Source organism: Cenococcum geophilum (genome assembly GCF_001692895.1).
Source record: "Cenococcum geophilum 1.58 unplaced genomic scaffold K441scaffold_3, whole genome shotgun sequence".
Taxonomy (NCBI): Eukaryota; Fungi; Ascomycota; class Dothideomycetes; order Gloniales; family Gloniaceae; genus Cenococcum; species Cenococcum geophilum.
The window spans coordinates 3,755,345-3,775,642 of record NW_027137561.1 but is presented as its reverse complement, the minus strand read 5'-3'; positions in this window follow the sequence as shown (position 1 = coordinate 3,775,642).

Genomic DNA, 20,298 nt, shown 5'->3' with positions numbered 1-20,298 from the left:
TCTCGTCTTAAAAATCTTATACCTTTAGGAAACTTTGTTCTAAGCTTATTTATATATTACTAAACTAAGCTATTACTCTGCTCTATCGGTTATTATCTATTATAGGTCCTTAAGCGTGTCTTATCCCTTCTTAAGAATCTTAATTATCTCTTATCTCTTCTTAAGAATCTTAAGCCTGTGGCCTTTTACCTTTATTAAGTAGTAAGCTAGTACTAGCAGTTGTCTGCTTACTTAATCCTTTTTCTTAAATATTTCTTCTTCCGTCTTATAAAGCAATAGATGTCGTATTTAATAATAATATAATATCTATTACTAATCCTTACTCTATAGCGGTCTTGGTCTCTACTTTTATTATAATATCTCTAAGGTTTACATACTTCTAGTAAGCTACCTTTATTACCTCGTTATCGCTAAATACTTCGCCTATATTAAATTTATCGTCCTTAATATCTAATCTGCGAGATAGTTTATTAGTTCCTTTAAACTTTAATAATTTTAACTTTTATAGCTAATAGCTTGCGCCGTACTTAGCGTCCTTATAAATTTGGTATACGTTATTATAACAAAATATAAAACTTTTAATTAAACATTCTTTTATTCCTTATAGTATACTATTATCCCTCTATACATATATATCGTCTACTAGTCTTATTTCTTTTACTATATAGTGCCCCTAACTATCTTTATAGTTTTTAATAAAATAACCTTATTTTCCGCAATTTATATAAGCTCCTTTTTTAAACCATTTTTCTTATTATAAAGTCCGCCTAAACGTCTTCTGCTATTAAAATCCCTAGTTTAGCCTCTACTCCTTAAACCTTTAATTACTTAATCCTTATCCTTTAGGTTTTTATAGTTTCTTATTCTATTTTCTATTTTCTTTAGTACTTCTTAGGTTTATTAGCTCTGCGCCATACTATAGTTTTTAACTTTAACTTCGTTATTATATATTCTACACCTTATATAATTATAGAACTCTATCCTAACCCTTCTTAGTCTGCTCTCTTTAGTAAATCCTATTATTAATTTTAATTACTTAATTAATTAATTCCCTAAGAGTATCCGCATCTTCTATTAGGATAATTACGTCTTAAACTTTTACTTTAAGTCCTTGCTTATACTATATTATAAGCGCCTTATTATTCTATTTAACTTATATAGCTAATATCTAAAACTATATCATGTACTTAATTGCTAAGGTCTATTACGTTAAGTTTTAAAGCTTTTATTCTGCTATAGTAGTAGCTTTTAGGTCTCTAAATATTTATATTAGGTGTTCTATAAACCCGCTCTAACTAGTAAATATATATTATACTTCTTAGTTAGTAGTTACTATACCGCTTTTCTATATCTCTATAAGGTAAGGTTTAAACTACTTAAGTACCCTCCCTGTTAGGAATAGTCCTATATAGGCTATTTAATCTATAGGCGTTGCTAGCTTTACTCCTTTTTACGTAACCTTAAAATATATCTACGTAAGAAATCCCTTAAGTTTTAACTTCTTACCTAAGAATCGCTTAATAGATGGTAGCTTAATCTTTACCGCTCTAATTCCTTTAATCCTTTCTTTAAATATCCTATTATTGTCTATTAATTAATTAACTATAGCTTTTAATTATCCAACCGTAACTAGCTAAGATTAAGTATTTACTATACTAGTGTCGTTGTCTAATCCCGATATAGTTGCTGCCGTTAATAATATTATAACTACTGCTTTTAGTGGCATATTATTTAACTTCTTTTACTATAACCTTAGTAGTAAATATATAATGAAGCCTTGTAGGAAATACTATAGTAAACTTGTTAATAGGCTAGGTATATAGGTATAGAATAGTTAATAACGTAAATATAACTAGTAGAGTAGTTGCCTAATAGATTAACTCTAATTATATTCTAAGATTTACTATAAAGAAGAGAACTATCTAGGTAGGGACTATAGTCCTTTAAATATATAATACTGCGCCTAAGAAATACTAAGTATATAAGGTATATAAGGTATATAAGTAGATCTTATAGATCTAACAGATTAATAGATTTCCTCCTATAATTCGTTATATAACTTAGCTACCCTTTATCCTATAGTTTAACTAGTTCTAGCACCTCCCATACTTCTACTACTAGTTCGTTTATATCTCTTCTTAGTAGTACCACTACTGCTAATATAAGGTCCGTAATATAATTCGAATTAGCTCGTTAGATTAGTGTAGTAGGAAAGGCTCTTACTTAGGTTTAGGTTTAGGTTCGTAATAGGTAAAAAGCTTCGCCTCTACCTCTATTACATTTATAGTTATCTTTAAAGCTTCCTTTTTTTTACTACTAGAGGCCTTATTATATTACTTATAAGGAATAGTAGGAGCTGTTACGGTACTGGCAGAACTTCGCACCGGTAAGTTGCCATAGATTGCCATAGATTGCCGCATATTGCGATTACGTGACGTGAAGATCTTATAAAATACCAAACGGCGCTACTCTTCTTCTCCTTTCCTTTCCCTAGCTTTAGATTCTTGTTTATAGACAATCTAATTATATAGGCTTGCGCGACCCTTTTGCTATGCTTATATCTTAATTAACTAAATCGCTAATATTATCTAAAGCTTACTCTACTCTTTCTTCCTAAGAAGGAACTTAAATATATCTATAAGAATATAGAATAGGACCCTAAGGACATTACTAGGACCATAAGGACAGGACCTAAAAGAAAGGAATAGAACCCTAAGAAAAGGACCTATAAGATATACACAGACTAGAACCCCTAAAGAAATTACCTAAAATTACTTAACACCCCTATTACTATACCATAAACTATAGTAGTAGGTAAAGCAGCTATAGGACCCTTAAATACTTTAGATAAAGAAATAATTAACGTTTTAACCCCCNAGGCGGAGCTTNCGGNNNCTAATACNNAAATTAAANNACTNNNAGAGCTGCTTAAAGCNAGAGATACCCCTATATCTAATAATAAGTTATTATTAGATAACTAAAGACTTGCTATAGTCCTTTAGGCCCTATCCTAGCGCCTTAGTAGATTTACTAAGGCCTATATAGCACTAAAGCGGTTAGTAAAGGTCGTAGATCCCCCGCTATTTATAAAAAAAACCGACCCTATATTTAACAATTAGAAGCTTTAATTATAGAATAAGCTTAAAGTTAATGCAGACTACTTCCCTAATGCCTAAGCTAGAATAGCTTATATTTTCGGCCGTACTAGCGGAGATGCTTAGATATATTTACGCCTATAATATACTAAAGACTTAGCAGACCCCTTTATCTCTAGAGAAGAAATAATTAAACACTTGTCTTTTATTTATAAAGACCCTTTTAAAGTATAAAACGCCTACCTTAACTATAAAAGCCTAAATATAAAAATAACGGAGACCTTTTTAGCCTTCTAAACCCGCTTTTTATACCTAGCCAGATAGGCCTAGATCCCCTAAAAAGACCTACTACTAGACCTCTTTAATAAGCTTACCCTAAACCTATAGCGGGCCGTATTACTAGCTTATACTACGGTATAGACGTTAAAGAAACTTATAGACTATTGCCTAGCTATTAACTAAGGCCTTTATTAAATTAAGGCACGTGCTAACTAGCTAAAAACTAGAAACCTTATAAACTAGGCCGTAAGTACTATAAGTACGGCCTATAGTGCCCTAGTATAATCGGTAACTCCTATAGTTAACCTAGCAGCTAGCCGCGTAGCTACCCCTACTACGGGCCTAGTATACACCTAGCCTATATATAGCGACCCCCATATATAGGCCCTTAGTAATTAAAAAGCTTACTTCTTATACGGTTAAATAGGCTACCCTATAAGGAACTGGCTAATAAAGGTAAAGATAAATAAGGTTCTATTAATTTAGGAGGATAGTATAGAGCTAGAAAAAGAGGAACCTTAGAGAAAGACTCCTCTTTAGGGTTAAAAGGGATTAATATATTATATATTAATCTAGGTTAGCTAGTTAGTAAAAGAAGCTATACTATCCCTTATACTTTATTTTGTAATAAATATTAAGTTTTAACCTCTACTTTAGCTAACTTAGGAGTAAATACCTTTACCTTAATTAATATAAAGTGCGCTGTAAAACTGGCTAACTTTTTAAATATACCCCTTAAAGAACTGCCTAAACTAGTCCCTATTTACGGTTATAACGGATAGATAAAACTACCTATTATAACTATCTTATAGATTTACCTCCGCGTTAATGGATAAAGGTAATATAATATCCCCTTCCTTATTACGGACCTTAGAAGCTATAATATAATCTTAAAAAGAAAATAGCTAGCCTATTTAGGCTTATAGCTTAACGTATAGAATAGGCAGCTTATCTAGCCTAAAACTATGCCTTTAACGCCTTCCTTTATAAAAGAGATTAGTATTATAATAGAAAACCTTATACAGCCGTAAATAAATATCATTTACTAGGCTAATACAATATATAGGGACTAGGCTTTTAAGAAGGATATATAGCTTAATCCGTAACGGATTTATATACTACGCCGCCCCTAGATTACCTATATTACACTACCCGCACTAAAGACTTAAAAAGTTAGTAGTAGCCTAGCTAAGTCCCTAATGGAGAACTTAGGCCCTATATAGCTATAAAGAAAGGCCAGGGATATTAGACAATATACTAAACTAATAGACTAGAAGGATAACTTATAGAAAATAGAATATAAGCTAAGGAAGATTATAAACCCTATACTGCAAAATACGGCCTAATAAATATTTGTAAAGAAACCTATAGACCTTCCGCCAGTTAATATCTGCTATATTAGCGCTATAAAATTCTATTAAAACCTAGTGTATAATTATAGCACCTGTTGTACCAACCGTGTGCCTACGCGTTCGGTACGTTAGGTACGCGTTTACGCGTTCGGCGCACCAACCACCCGCTTACGCGTCTGGTGCATAAGCACTGACTAATTAGGGGGGGAGGACGCATTAGTATATAGACCACGTAGTCTGCTTTAATATAAGAGACAGTCACTATTATCTAAAAGAGCATATAATACTACACGTATTTCGTGCCCCTGGATCTAACTCACTCGTGCTATTAAGTTAGTACAAACACTGATTAGTGAGCGCGCACAGATCAGCAATTACTCGATACCTCCCACCGAGCGATACTCGACAGCGACCACCTGTTTAGACTCCTAGTATAACCTACTGAAAGGTCGGAAGTCGGGGATTACGGACTTATCTCCAACTCTATATACTTATTTAAGTCTTAGTACGGTTTACTAGAAGTATAATAGACGCGAATACAGACCTGTATAGAACCCCTACCCTTAAACCTTAAACCCCTTACCCTTCTGCGAACCACTACGGACCTGTTAATTACCTCTACGGACTGTTACAAGACCTCACGGAAACCCCCTACCCTTCTGCAAACCGTTACGGACCACTATAAGACCTCTTCCACCCACTACGTACTACATTACACTATATAGTATGGCAGACCTAAGGAAGCAAGTCGATAAAGGCTAGGAAAAGTGGAGGCAGGGAGCTGACCTTACGTCTATACCTGACGTTAATAACTATATTAAATTTAAAGTTCTTAAATATAAATATTTTAAGCTTATAAACGTCGACCTATGGGAGCAATACTAAAAAGACTTCGCGGACTTTATGGAAGCTATCTTTAAAGCATACAACCCTACTACTATCCGTAACCTACGGACCCTTTTACGTAACTAAGGTATATAGGTTAAAAGGAATAAATAAGTTACTGTTGTATAGTCCTTATACAATATAATATATAAGAAGGACCAAACGGAATAGACTAAAGAGGAAATCCTAGACTAGTTCCAAGAAACTAAGGAACTCTTTACTTCTTCTAAACTTAATATAATTACTGGCCTTATACCTAACCCACTTAACCAAATTTATCCTATAAACTTAAGCAGTCTTAGAATTGATTTTACTGGCTAAAGTATACCTAGTACTTAAGTTACGGACCGTAATACCCCCGTAACCCAAATTACGGACTGTAATACCCCCGTAAACCAAAATACGGACCAAACCCCTTTCGTTATTTAAGTCACAGATTCGCAAGCTATATATCCGCAAGCTATATATCCGCAAGCTATATATCCGCAAGCTACAGATCCGTAAGTTATAGATCCGTAAGCTACCCGAGTAAAGACCTATAGTAAGGAGCTAGCTAACCTAGCTAAGCTTTATACCGACGAATCTAAGTACAGCGGTGAAAATGACAATTTTGACTTTAAACTGACTATCTTTACGGACCTTTACCAGAAGGCTAATATTCCTAAACAGGAATTTAGCCAAGCCTACTCTACCATGCTGCGCGGCCTAGCACTCGACTACTACTACACTAACCTTAAGAGTAACCCCCTTGGTGTTTCCTTTAATAAGCTATNNNAAGCNACNNNTAACTACTTTAAAGGACNNGAATATANGCGTNATATCCTTACCTAATGGAATGCGACTAAGCTACGGACCGTAATTAACAAGAATACTAAAAAATCGACTATAGAGTGCCTGCAAATTCTTATTAAAGACCTCCGGCACCTATAGCACGGCCTTAACGCTAAGCTTTAAACAGACGACTTCCTGTATAATAAACTTATTACGGCCTGCTAGGAAGTAGAGCCCTGCAAGTACGCCTGCTATAAGCCTACAGATACCTTAGCTAGCCTCATTAATGATCTACGCTCCTCTATTATAATGTACGAAGTCTTAAACCCACTAGGCAGCACTTAAGCCTTTATTACAGATATTTAATATCTATAAACAGACTTAGACGCCTACTTTACGGACCACCACTACCGCTAGCAGCACCTATACCGACTAAGTCCTACCCGTAACCCCCGTAGCAACCCCTGTACGAAAATATACCCCCATAGACGAACCAGCCAGAAGTGCTTCGTGTGTGGTAAGGAAGGATATTAGTCTATAAGGTATACCTAGGAAGAACATAACAAGTTCAGGAAGAGACTTAACAGCCGTATTAGCTAGTTTATTTTAGAATACAAAGGAGAGGAAGTAGAAGAGCCCCCTAATAAGTTAATAGAAGCCCTTATAATTAACTTTAACTTAGACGCTTAGGAATAGGAGACCTTAGAGACGTTCCTAACCACTTTTAGACCCTTTACGGATAGCTAAGCCTTTAATACTATGACCGCATTAGCCGACCGCTCCTTTGTACACTTAATTGCGCCCAAAAACTATTCTATAAGTACCCCCGTTACGGACGTTACGGACCACAAATAGGACCTATTTGCATATATTACTACAGAACGCTATACCCCTAAGGAATTCTATGGTATTATAATTAACATAGGTGCCTCTAAGAAGTCTACCGTAGGTTACGGATAATACCTTGCATATAGGACCACCGTAAATAATAATACGGACATTAATATTACGTAAACTAGGGCCGTAAACGTCTAATTCGGTATCGGCTTACTGTGGTTTTCTTATCTTCTGCAAATTCGCTTGATAAGAGCCGCCCGCATCACAATGCGCATCAAAAAATACACCCCCTATCGCCCCACTAAATATAGCTCTATATTTTATATATAGAGGCCTATTTTATAGCTCTATTCTAGGGCTATAAAATAAGCCCTTATTTATATAATTTAGGGCTGTTTTTGTGGAGTTATGGGGGGTGCTTATTGAGGAGNGNCGCGATCGCGCAGAGCCTCAATTCAAGTTTTACAGCTACCCCCTATAGCCCCACTAATACAGCTCTATATTTTATAAATAGAGGCCTATTTTATAGCCCTATTTTAGAGCTATAAAACAAGCCCTTATTTATATAATTTAGAGCTATTTTAGTAGAGTTGTAGGGGGTGCTTATTTTGGGGTAAAGTGGTTCCTAGATTAGTCAGCGCAGAGCCTTAATTAAGTTTTACAGCTGTTGCAAAGCACCCCATATAATTCCACCAATATTAGTCCAATTTATATAAATAATGGCTTATTTTATAACCCTAGAATAGAGCTATAAAATAGGCCTCTATTTATAAAATATAGAGCTGTATTAGTGGGGCTATATGGGGTAGCTGTAAAACTTAAATTGAGGCTCTGCGCGATCGCGACCCTCCTCCATTCCTATCAATAAGCACCCCCTATAACTCCACAAAAACAACCCTAAATTATATAAATAAGGGCTTATTTTATAGCCCTAGAATAAAGCTATAAAATAGGCCTCTATATATAAAATATAGAGCTATATTTAATGGGGCGATAGGGGGTGTATTTTTTGATGCGCATTTGTGATGTGGGCGGCTCTTATCAAGCGAATTTGCAGAAGATAAGAAAACCACAGTAACCGCATTAATTAGATTAGTTAAAGTTAAGACTCTAATTAGCCTAGTCAACTTCCACGTAGTAAAAGCGGACACCCTCTTCCTACTCTGTCTTGCAGATATAGATAGGTTATAGGTATACTACAATAATGTTACGGACACCCTAATTGGCCCCGCAACTACCCTAGAAAGCAAGTATATTACCCTACCAGTTACACAACGATTTGGACACCCGTTCCTTATATAGGGAGAGACTTTACAGACCTACATTTAGGAATCTTTTAACTATAACCCGTGCTACCTTACCAGTACTAAAATCTACCGCCTATACCGCCGCTTTGGCCACCCGTTAGCTAAAAAGCTATATAGAGTCCTTAAACGCTCTAGACACGACAACGTTAATAGGAAGGCAATTGACCACCTAACTAAATATTGCTCTTTTTGCTAGAAATACAGACGTTCCCTAGGCAGATTTAAGTTTACCCTTTATAAGGACCTTGACTTTAACCACTTAGTATATATAGACATTATGTACATTAATAGCAGTCTAGTATTATACATAATTAACGAGGTAACCCGCTATTAAGCCGCCCGTTAGTTGCAAAATATATCCGCAAAACACACTTAGGACATTTTACGGACCTACTGGATTAATATATATATTAGACCCCCTAAGTATATTACCCACGACGCCGGTAGGAACTTTATTAGTAAAGAATTCCAGTTAAGGCGTACTAGTCTATTAGGCTTATTAAGCAAGCTTACCTAGCTCTATAGAGAGCTTATTAGATTATTACGGACGACTATAAGGACATCTAAAAGGAACTGGCTTTACAGATAGCCGTAAAAGCCGTTAATAACACCGCTGGCCCTAATGGACTAGTACCCACCCTCTTAGTTTATGGAGCCTACCTAAGGATAAGCAACCTAGGCCTTCCTGCCCCGTCTATTACGGAATAAGCAGCTGCAATACAGAAGGCAATAGCCAAAATAGTTAAATTACGGGCCAAACAAACTGTTAATAACGCCCTGTACTACCGTAACGGACCTAATATAACCCTAGTATACAACCTCCCGCTTAATTCTAAAGTCCTTATATAGCGTAAAAGCGGTAATTGGACTAGACCTTACTGTCTACTAGCCGTAAAAGACGAGACCTGCTGTGTATAGCTCCCTAGCGGACCGACAAGCTTTAGAAGCATATCCGTAAAACCCTATTTTTGGTCCGAAAACACTTATAACGTCAAGCCAGATAAACTAGAAGCACCTACCGAGCTAGATGAACCAGAAACACCCTTACCTACCCTAAAGGTCCCCTAGAAACCCACTAAACCTACTAAACCTGCTATAAAGCGTGGCCGAGGACGCCCCCGTAAGAACTTTATAACGGAGAATTATCTAACCTCTACAGGTATATCCGCAAGGCAATCTCTGCCTGTGGATATATTAGTTCTAGTATAAGAAACCCCTTTTACGGACTTACGACGTAAAGAGATCAATGGACTACTTAAAAAGGGCGTCTTTGCGGTTATAACGGAGAAAGACGTCCCGTAAGGCGTCTATATATTTAACTCACGCTTCGTTAACGAGATTAAGCACCCTAGTACTAACAAAGCCTTTAAAAAATTAAGACTTATTATACAAGCTTATAACGACTAAGGAAAGGGCTTAGTCCTTACGCAATTACCTACAATTTAATAAGTCAGTTAACGGATTATACTTGTACTTACGCCTGGACTATAGCAAACTAAATACATAGCCCTCTACTTATGGGATATCTCGCAAGCCTATATATAGTCTAATATCTACCTAAGCAGAGACATCTTTATACGACTACCCCATAAGCTTAACCTATAATTAAGAATAATTTTATAGGTTATAAAACCCCTTTACGGAGTACCAGAAGCTAGAAACTATTGGTTTAAGATATACTACTAGCACCACGTTAGTAAACTTAAAATGGAATAGTTGACCTATAACCCCTACCTCCTATATAGCCCATTAAATGGCCTTAGTATTATTAGACTCCAAATAAATAATACCCTCTTCCTAGCAGACCAAACCTTTACGGATGCTAAAGAAACTAAACTATAAAAGGCAAAGTTCTTAGTAAAGCTGTAAGAGCAGTTAACTAAGTAGACTCTAATTAAGTTTAACAGAGGCTTAATTATATAAAAGGGCAACTTAATCTAGCTGACCTAGGAACGCTAAGCTTAAAACCTAAAGCTTGTTATAGTAAAGCCTATGGACCTTACTAGTTCCCGCGAAGAGACCTATAAGACCGTAAATATAAAGGACTAATACGCTGCATAGCGCGTAAGAGGTGCCTATATTTCCATAGTCTGCTAACCCAAATCTACCTATAACTTATCCTTTGCGGCCTAGGCAGTAGATCTATAAGAAGAAAATATTAAGTAGCTTAATAAGCGCATTTAATGGCAAATTAACAACGCGATAAGAGGACTTACTTTTGTACCACTAGACCTAAATTCCCTTAGCCTACTGGTATTTATAGACGCCTCCTTCGCCAATAACAAAGACCTATTATTATAAATTGGCTTTATACTTGTACTTACGGACCGTAATTAGGACGTAAATATCCTATACTAGTCCTTAATTAAATGCAAATAAGTAACCCGCAGTGTACTAGCTTCTAAACTATATGCATTAGCTTATAGCTTTAATATAGCAGCCGCAATTAAATTAATGGTCTAGAAGATTCTATAACTGAAGTAGTTACTCCTAGTTTTATATACCGATTTAAAGTCCCTTTACAACTACCTAGTTAAACTAGGTACGATATAAGAGAAAAGGCTTATAGTCGACCTAATGTGCTTATATTAGGCCTATAAATAACGTGAGATTACGGAGGTTAAATGGATTAGTAGCGGAGATAACTTAGTAGACGCCATAACTAAGGTAAAGCCGTATTAAGCCCTTAAAACCCTAATTAATATAAATAAGCTTAACCTAGAAGTTATGGAATGGGTAGAACGAGACTAATGGAGTATTTATGGTACGTCTACGGCCCGTTAGAAGGCCGTACGGCTTATACGGCCTATTATTCTGCCACAGTAGTCGAATTAACCAATTACGATTTTCTATCCCCGGGATAGAAAATCGCCATTAGCTCGCTTAGCACTAGCGCCTTAGCGGCCCTTAAGACCTGACTTATAGCTCGTCTACTGCCCGTTAAAAGGCCGTATGGTTTATTTTACGGACCGTAAGCAGAACTTACGGCTAGCTTAGGGCACCGTTTAGAAGGCAGCCTAGACGGCACCTTGGGGGAGATTTCCTATATATTTTCTTTTATGTTCTATGGTTTTATTAAAGCAACTACGGAGACTATATATAAGTAGTTTTATTTTTTAAGTACCGCCAGTGTATAATTATAGCACCTGTCGTACCAACCGTGTGCCTACGCGTTCGGTACGTTAGGTACGCGTTTACGCGTTCGGCGCACTAACCACCCGCTTACGCGTCTGGTGCACAAGCACTAACTAATTAGGGGGGGAGGACGCATCAGTATATAGACTACGTAGTCTGCTTTAATATAAGAGACAGTTACTATTATCCAAAAGAGTATACGATACTATATGTATTTCGTGCCCCTGGATCTAACTTACTTGTGCTATTAAGTTAGTACAAACACCTAGTTTAGCCTAATATTATTACCTTTATAACTAGCTTATACGAAATTAATTAAATAATTAAAGAGAAAGAAGCCCTAGCCTAAAAGAAAGGTAAGCTTATAGATAAGGAGCTAGTAGAACAGAAACTGCCCTATTAATACTAGAAATTTAAAAACACCTTTTCTAAAGTAGTATTTAATATACTCCCGCCTTACTAACTATATAATTATAAAATTAAAATTAAGCCGGATAAGGTAGTTACCCTTAGCTATAGCCCCCTCTGATAGCAATCTATTGCCAAATTATAGGCTATAAAGTAGTATCTTATTAATAACCTGGATAAGGGCTTTATTAAGCCTAGTTAAGCCCCTTTTAACTTACCTATTCTCTTTACTAAAAAGCTAAATAGAGGACTTTATTTCTATATTAACTACCATAAGCTTAATAATTTAACCCTTAAAGACTGCTACCCACTGCCTTTACTTAATAAGACTTTGGCCTAAATAAGCAGAGTTAAAATCTTTATAAAGCTTAATATCTGCTAGGCTTTTTACTAAATTAGGATAAACTCTAAATTAGAAGACCTTATTACGTTTTAGACCTATTATAGAATATATAAATATAAAGTACTACTTTTAGACTAACTAACGGACTGGCTATATACTAACGATATATAAATAACGTACTATTTAACTACCTTAATAACTTCTATATAGCATACCTAGATAATATTATAATCTACTTTAAAAACGAACTAAAATATAAAGAGTATATCTATAAAGTCTTATAATGGCTTTAGAAAGCTAGCCTCTAAGCTAATATTAAGAAGTTAGAATTTAATGTTAAGCATATAAAGTACTTAGGGTTTATTATTAGTCTAAACGGGATTAAGGCAGACCTAGAAAAGATGGCTATAATTAACTAATAGGTACCCCTAAGAACTATAAAGGGGGTATAGTTATTCTTAGAGTTCTATAACTTCTACTAATACTTTATTAAGAACTATAGTAGGATTACCCAGCTACTAAGCCTACTTACCTATAAGGACCGGCCTTTTTACTTTAATACTATATATAGGCAGGCCTTTAATAAGCTTAAGAAACGACTGGTCTCTACTCCCTTACTCGCCTACTTTAATTTAAAACGGCCCTTAATGCTAGAAACTAATGCCTTAGATAGTGTTATAGCTGGCGTTTACTCCTAAAAGTAGACAAATAGAGAATAGCACCCTATTGCTTACTATTTAAAGACTATAGTAGATGCTAAGCTAAACTACCTAATTTACAATAAAGAAATACTAGCTATTATCTCTAGCTTTTAGCACTGGCGAGCCTAACTAAAAAGCACCCTTAAGTCTATTTAGGTAGTTTCCGATTATAAGGCCTTAGAATATTTTATAATAATAAAGGCCCTTATAGCCCGATAGGCGCGCTAGGTAAATACCCTATCTTAGTTTAACTTTCTAATTATATATAGGCTAGACACTACTAACTGTGTAGACGCTCTTATAAGGTATAAATAGGATATAAATAACTAGATAGCCGTAAAGATCTTATTATAAATCTAAGCGCTACTATAACTAGAGCACCTTAATTCTTAGATATAGGCAGAACTAAATATAAACTCTTTAGATACCAAGATATGCCTTATTAACTTTATAGAACTAGACCTTATTAATAAATTACTATAGGTAAACTATACGGCCCCTTCTCTATAGGAGTACTATAAAAAGGTAAAGAACGTTTCTAGCTTATAGTCCCTTAAAAGTGGACTACTTAAGTACCGTAAATGGCTAGTAGTAGTAGAGGAATAGAACTTATAGACTTAGCTTATTGCCGAAGCACATGCCTAGGTCTCTACGGCCTACCCTAGAAAAAATAAGACCTATAGGATTATTAGCGACCGCTACTACTAGCCCGGAATAATTATAAAATTAACCGCTATATACGGAACTGCAATAACTGCTATAGGTTTATAATTCTATAAGATAAGACCCTAGGATTATTAAAACCCCTTCTAATACCCAACCGCCTCTAGTAATATATCTCTATAGACTTTTATAAGCTACCTCTAGACCGTAATGGATATAATATAGTTATAATTTTAGTTAACTGCTTTAATAAGCGCCTATTTTTAATTCCCTATTATAAGAATATTAATACTAAAGAGGCAGTCTAACTATATATCTACTATATCTACTAAATTTATAGACTACTAGATACTATTATATCCAACTATAGGCCGCAGTTTATATTAGCCTTTTAGAATAAGTTTACCTAAATCTTAAGCATTAAGCTAAAGCTTTCTACGGTATATTACCCCTAGATAGATAGTTAAACGGAGATTATAAATTAATACTTAAACTAGAGACTTTAGCCTTTTGTTAACTACTTCTAGGATAACTAGGCTAAACTATTACCCTTAATAAACTACGCCTAAGCAACCCTACCCTATAACTCTACCGAATTTGCCCCTATTTAACTAGAAATGGGTTACCTACCCTATATAAGCTTTAACTAGAAAAGACTAGAAGGGCCCCAGACCGTATATAAAAAACTATTTTATAAGAAAGCTTAGCAGTACGCTAAGCGCTTAGAAGAAGCCTAAAAAGTAGCCTATATAAACCTAGAAAAGGCCTAGAAATTAATAAAATAGCAGGTAAATAAGCATAGGCGTAAGCCTAACTTTACTGTAGGTAATATAGTCTAGGTTATAATAAAGAACTAAAAGATAGAACGGCCTAGCCATAAGCTAAACTATAAAATAGTAGGACTATATAAGATTCTTAATAAAGTAGGTAACTTATATAAGGTTAAGCTCCCAGACTTAATTAAAGTTCACCCTATTTTCTTACCAGATAAGCTATAAAAGGCTATAAATAACCTACTACCTAGATAAAAGAATAAACCTCCCCTACTAATTTAAGTTAATAGCAATAATAAATAGGAAATTAAAGAAATGCTAGCCCTATAAACTTATAAAGGGAACATTAAAGTATTATATTAGTTAAAAAGGATATAACCTAGACCCCACTTAGTACCCTATATAGAACTTTATAGGTAATCCCTATAAGCTTTAAAAGTTTTATAGCTATTACCCTAATAAACCCGGACTGCTAAAGTACCTAGATAAGTAAATAGAATGCTAGTTTAATAAAGATAATAAGCTACTAGAAGAATATAAGGGTAAAAACACCCTAGAAATTTCTTAGTTATATAAGGTATTAAGATATCTAGAAACTTTAATTAGCGGTTAAAGTTATCTAATTAGTTAGATTCTCTTACTAAGACTTTTAGTAATAAAGCCTAAGGGCAGGCTTTTTTAAAGGGGGGGGTAATGTTACGGCACTAGTAGAACTTCGCACTAATAAGTTGCCACAGATTGCCACAGATTGCCGTATATTGCGATTACGTGACGCGAAGATCTTATAAAATACCGAACAGCGCTGCTCTTCTTCTCCTTTCCTTTCCCTAGCTTTAGATTCTCGTTTATAGACAATTAAATCGTACAGGCTTGCGCGACCCTTTTGCCGTGCTTATGTCTTGATTAACTAAGTCGCTAATAGGAGCCTTACTTATAGCACGGCTGCTTAATATATAGCTACTTCCCCCCACGCGCGTTAATTGGCCGGTAATAGTAATAAAGTTCTCCATATAATTAGAGGATTAAGATAGTTAAGAAATAATAGTAAAGATAAGGGTAATAATTAAAGGCGAGGCATGGGTATAAATAAGGATTTACAACCTTATCTAGATTAACTTCTTTAGATTAAGCTAGCTATTTATAAAACCTTAAACAGATTAAATTAAGAGTTATTTGATTTTAATTATTATTATAAAACGATTTTGGGCTAATATACGAGCTATAGCTCCCTTAGGGTGGCGACTCCTCTTACCTAAAACCTTACCACTAAGGTCTTATTAGTTATACTAGATATTAGTTATCTTTAAAGCTTTAAAACTAATCCAGATTAAGCTAATTAAATTAGATAAACCGAATCTAGTTTAGATTTTAGTTTATCTATACCAAACCAAAGTATATCCAATCCAGTTGCATCACTGCCGCGACCGTCTTCCGTATTTTGTCCCCGTGCTTCAAATTGCTTTCTGTCTAATTACTTCTTTAATAGCGATCTGCAAACTAACGGTAGTCAAACTTCTCCCTATAAGACTTTGTCTCCTATCTAGGGCGGCGTAGGTTATCAGTTCTAACTAGTAAATAATAATGTGCTAGTACCTACGTCCTAGCACTACATTCATACAATATTTAAAGGAGCGACTTGCTATCAATAACCCTCCGCCTTCCATATTTTGTTAAGGACCTTATATACCTCGCCACTAGCGTTCTTCCAATCCCCATAGCCATTAGTGCTCTTATTGAATGCTAGCACTAAGATAATTGCGAATTAGTGACCTGCCTACTAGCCTTTTACAAGGTCCCGGCTATCGTATTTTATAGTAATTAATAGATCTTAAGACTAGCAAATCTGGGACATTGCTGTATCTTTAAGGCCTTAGACCCTTGCGTCTAGGCTCTTCTCCAGCTCTTTCCTAGAGAATTCGCTGTAGCCGAGTATATATTCTCGGCTAGTTAGGTTAAGCAAGACATATTACTGCTCTAAAGAAAAGATTTTTCAAAAAGCCGGGAGTATTCTACTCAAAAAGTCTCTGCTTTGTTCGGATAATGATGTTTTAGCCCCTTAAGGAACTCTTCTACACAATTACCTAGCGATAGCACTTCCGTATAGCTCTTATTGTAAAGAGTTTCTAATTCTAATTAATATCCTAGAGGTAGGGTTTTACAGTAGTCTCTAATATAGACGATTCTTTGGTTTACCTAAGCTTTAAGGAGATTATTAAAGAGCACTTTTACTAGCGCTAGGATATTCTCTTAGTTAACATGGTTTTTAATACAAATGTCCCTTTTATAAAGCCAAGTCCTGTAGAAGATTTCTTTAAGTAATAATAATGGATCTCCTTCGATTTGTGTTGTATCCCCTTCTATTAATGTTCTATCCTCTTCGGTTTATGCTACAGCTTTAAGTTTAGCAAGATAAGCTCGTAGCTTTAACTTTATTGTGGTTTCCCTAGCGTTCCACTTTCTATATAGAAAATCCTTTCTATACTTAGTTAGTTACATAATAGCAATTTATCTAAAGGTATAACCTAACCGTTTATGCAGCGGCACCATTAATTGCTATTATAAATAATAACCTTTATATCTACCTGGCAGACTAGGTTTCCATTCCCTTCTTATTTATCTTATTAATCCATTATCGATATAGATCTTACCGATATGGATTACAAATATTATCTATACTTCCTCACCGCTAGAAAAATTCTCTTAGCTTTTACCTTCCCTTTACCCTATTATATAAATATAGATTCCAAAGCAGAATTATCTCTTCTTACGCCTTTAACTACAGTTGATTTAGCCTTAACTCGCCTAATAAGGGCTTAAATAGCCGTTACAATATAGGCCCACACTTGTATAGCACTTAGCATAGAGCTAGAATATTTAGGTTAAAATTGTATTCTCTACTACATTTACCATCTATAAGAATTGCTATATAGTAGTCTAGTTACTAGTAATTTTCAAAAGCATCTTAATTTAAAATATCTACTTTAGGTTAAAAAAGATACTAGCCTAATACAATTAGAGATATTTAAAAAAAATAAAATAAAAAACTTTAGCAACTATATATTAAAGTAGAGTCTTTAGGTTAAACAACAGAAATAAATACTTAGGTCTTTTAAAAACGGCTCAATTAGGATATAATTAATAAGGCTTTAATCTTATTAATTATTGTATAAAATATTCCATTCTGTATTAATATAATAATAGATTTAGGGCACGTTCGGTTGCAAATCGCCTCCATATCATAATCTATTCAATCCGTGCGCCTTTTAGTGTCGCCCGTTTTGTAATTAGTGGCGGCTACCACCGTGGCTCATTTAAATCTATAATTGAGTCGATTGTTCGGTTGCAACTCCAGAATAAGGCTCCATATTTAACGTCGGTGAGCAATTCGAATGAGCCCCTCTCTGCCACTAGGCCTCTATCGCGACTCCCTACTTTAGTGTAGCAATAGAGCCTCCTCCTCGACCAACGCCCTCTCTACAATCAACGTTTTCTACATCTTTGCCCACCTCCCGTAGGAGCTGTAGTAGAGCTATAATAATGCCCGCGACGCCTTAAAATAAGCTTATTGTAATTACGAAGGCTAGAATAATAATATTATATAAGGTATATAAATGCGACGGTAGTATCGCGATTAGGGTATTTGGAGTCGCCATATTATAAGAAGTCGTTACTTTAGCGCGTATGCGAGGGCTCCAGATTAATATGGAATATGGAACCGGAGCTCGAAGCTCCATATTAAAACGGTGCCAAGAACCTCATTACAACTACTGTATATAGTATAGCTTGCAAATTTGACGCGCTTACCGATATGGAGGAGCTCCATATTCAAAAGTCGTCAGATTTACCGAACAACACCCTCATATTCATATTTGAGCTCCATTTCCGTTATAATATGGAGCTGCAACCGAACATGCCCTTAATTTACCGTCCGACCTGGTCCCCCTAATGGGTCCACATAGACTAATTCCTATAGGAAAAACCTCCTTATCTAAGAAAAACCCCATTTTTTTTGGTGTATAAAAAACCTTTAGGGGAAACATGAGAGGTAATACTTCTAGGTAGCATCCGTACTACATTAATAAGAGGAAAAACACCGTCAGGTTACTGCTCTGAGACTCCGTAGGAGTGTCTAAAATGCCTGTCTTACCCCGTCTACCACTTAAACCATTTTTGCCACGTCTATGTATTGCCTATATAAAGTTATGTGCCTATCCCTAGCTCCTTTTCTAAGTCTCCTATAAATATCTCCTGATAATAACGCTTGCGCTCCGCCTGGGCCTACATACTAAGGTCTCTTATTTATTCCTTTATTAAAAGGTTTCTATAATGGGGTGTATATAACTTAGTATTGCTTTTGCCCTAGGGCCTAAACCTAAGCCCTTGCACCTATTCGTGAGGTATAGGAGGACGCTTTAGTATCTAGGGGGGACTAGTCCCTATAACTAGATACCCAGGTTGCCAGGTAATATTAAAATGGGGGGCGTCTGCTACGCTTAGGGCGCGGATTATTTGCGTATGTGTATAGTTGCTGTGCGGTGTATATAGTATTTATAGGAGGGAGGGGGTACGCCGGAGGGATAATTGCTTATCAATTTAAATGACCGAATGTGTATAATAGACATGGTAGCTATGTTTAAACTTTTTGCTAGGGCTTACCCCCCAGTGAAAATTTTTTACCCCACTACCACGTCGCTGCGCAGGCGCTGCGCAGCCGTATACACGTCTCTGCGTTTGCTCTGGTAGTCTATTGACATGATCTAAATGGAATATCAATAGTAGCTGCCAGGTTCCCGGGCTCTACCGCGTGGAGGTACAGAGGCCGATTTCATTAAGCCCTTCTGTATTATTAAATAGCTTAAATATTATACTTTTTGCTAAGTTCTTAATTTAGAATCGTCTAACTTTCTTATAATAGTACACTTTTAAATTATAAAAAATATTAAACAATCCTAGTAAGCTTATAAAGATATTATTAAAAAAAACTTTAGTTAGTAATATTAAGTGTTTATCTATTACTTAATATCTAGACCTTTTTAAATAGGCTCCTTCTTCTAGGGATCTGCGCCTACTTTATTAATTAGGGTTAGAAGAAGTAATTAAAGGCTCTTTTTACCCTTTATATATTAGCAAACCATAATAGAGATAAGTAATTTGCTACTCTTTTTTTAGTCCTTAAGGACTACGGTATTATATAAAAGCTTAGGTCTATTATTTATAATAATACTAGTTTAAATAATATCCTTTATTGTAAAGTAGAAGCCTATCTCTTAGAAGAGGAGGAGATTAAAGAGGATTTTATATATTAGTAGTATAAGGGGAACTTATGGATAGGGGGCTATAAGGACACGATTGCGAAATAAAATAGATTAGTAAGAGAGATAAATCTTTAAGGAGGTAAGGCCTCTAGAATCGTGGAGACTATATACTATAGGTATGTGCCTCTAGCACGTAACTAATGGACATCTAAGGGGTGTCTAGGGGTTGTCCTAAGGGTAATTTAAGGTAACCGCAATAATATCCCTTACATTGCCCCCCCTCTTCTTATAGTTAGCCCCTAATCGCTATTACCTTACGGTAGAGGGAGATTATAAGGGCTTATCCCAAAAGGGGTTTAGAGAGATATTAGTATGCTATTATCTATTATCTATCTATTTAACCCCTACTTTAAACTCCTAAAAACCTTAATAATGAAAAAATATAACTAGAGAAAAGACGTAAGGATTACTAGGAGACCTATTAGAAGCCTACT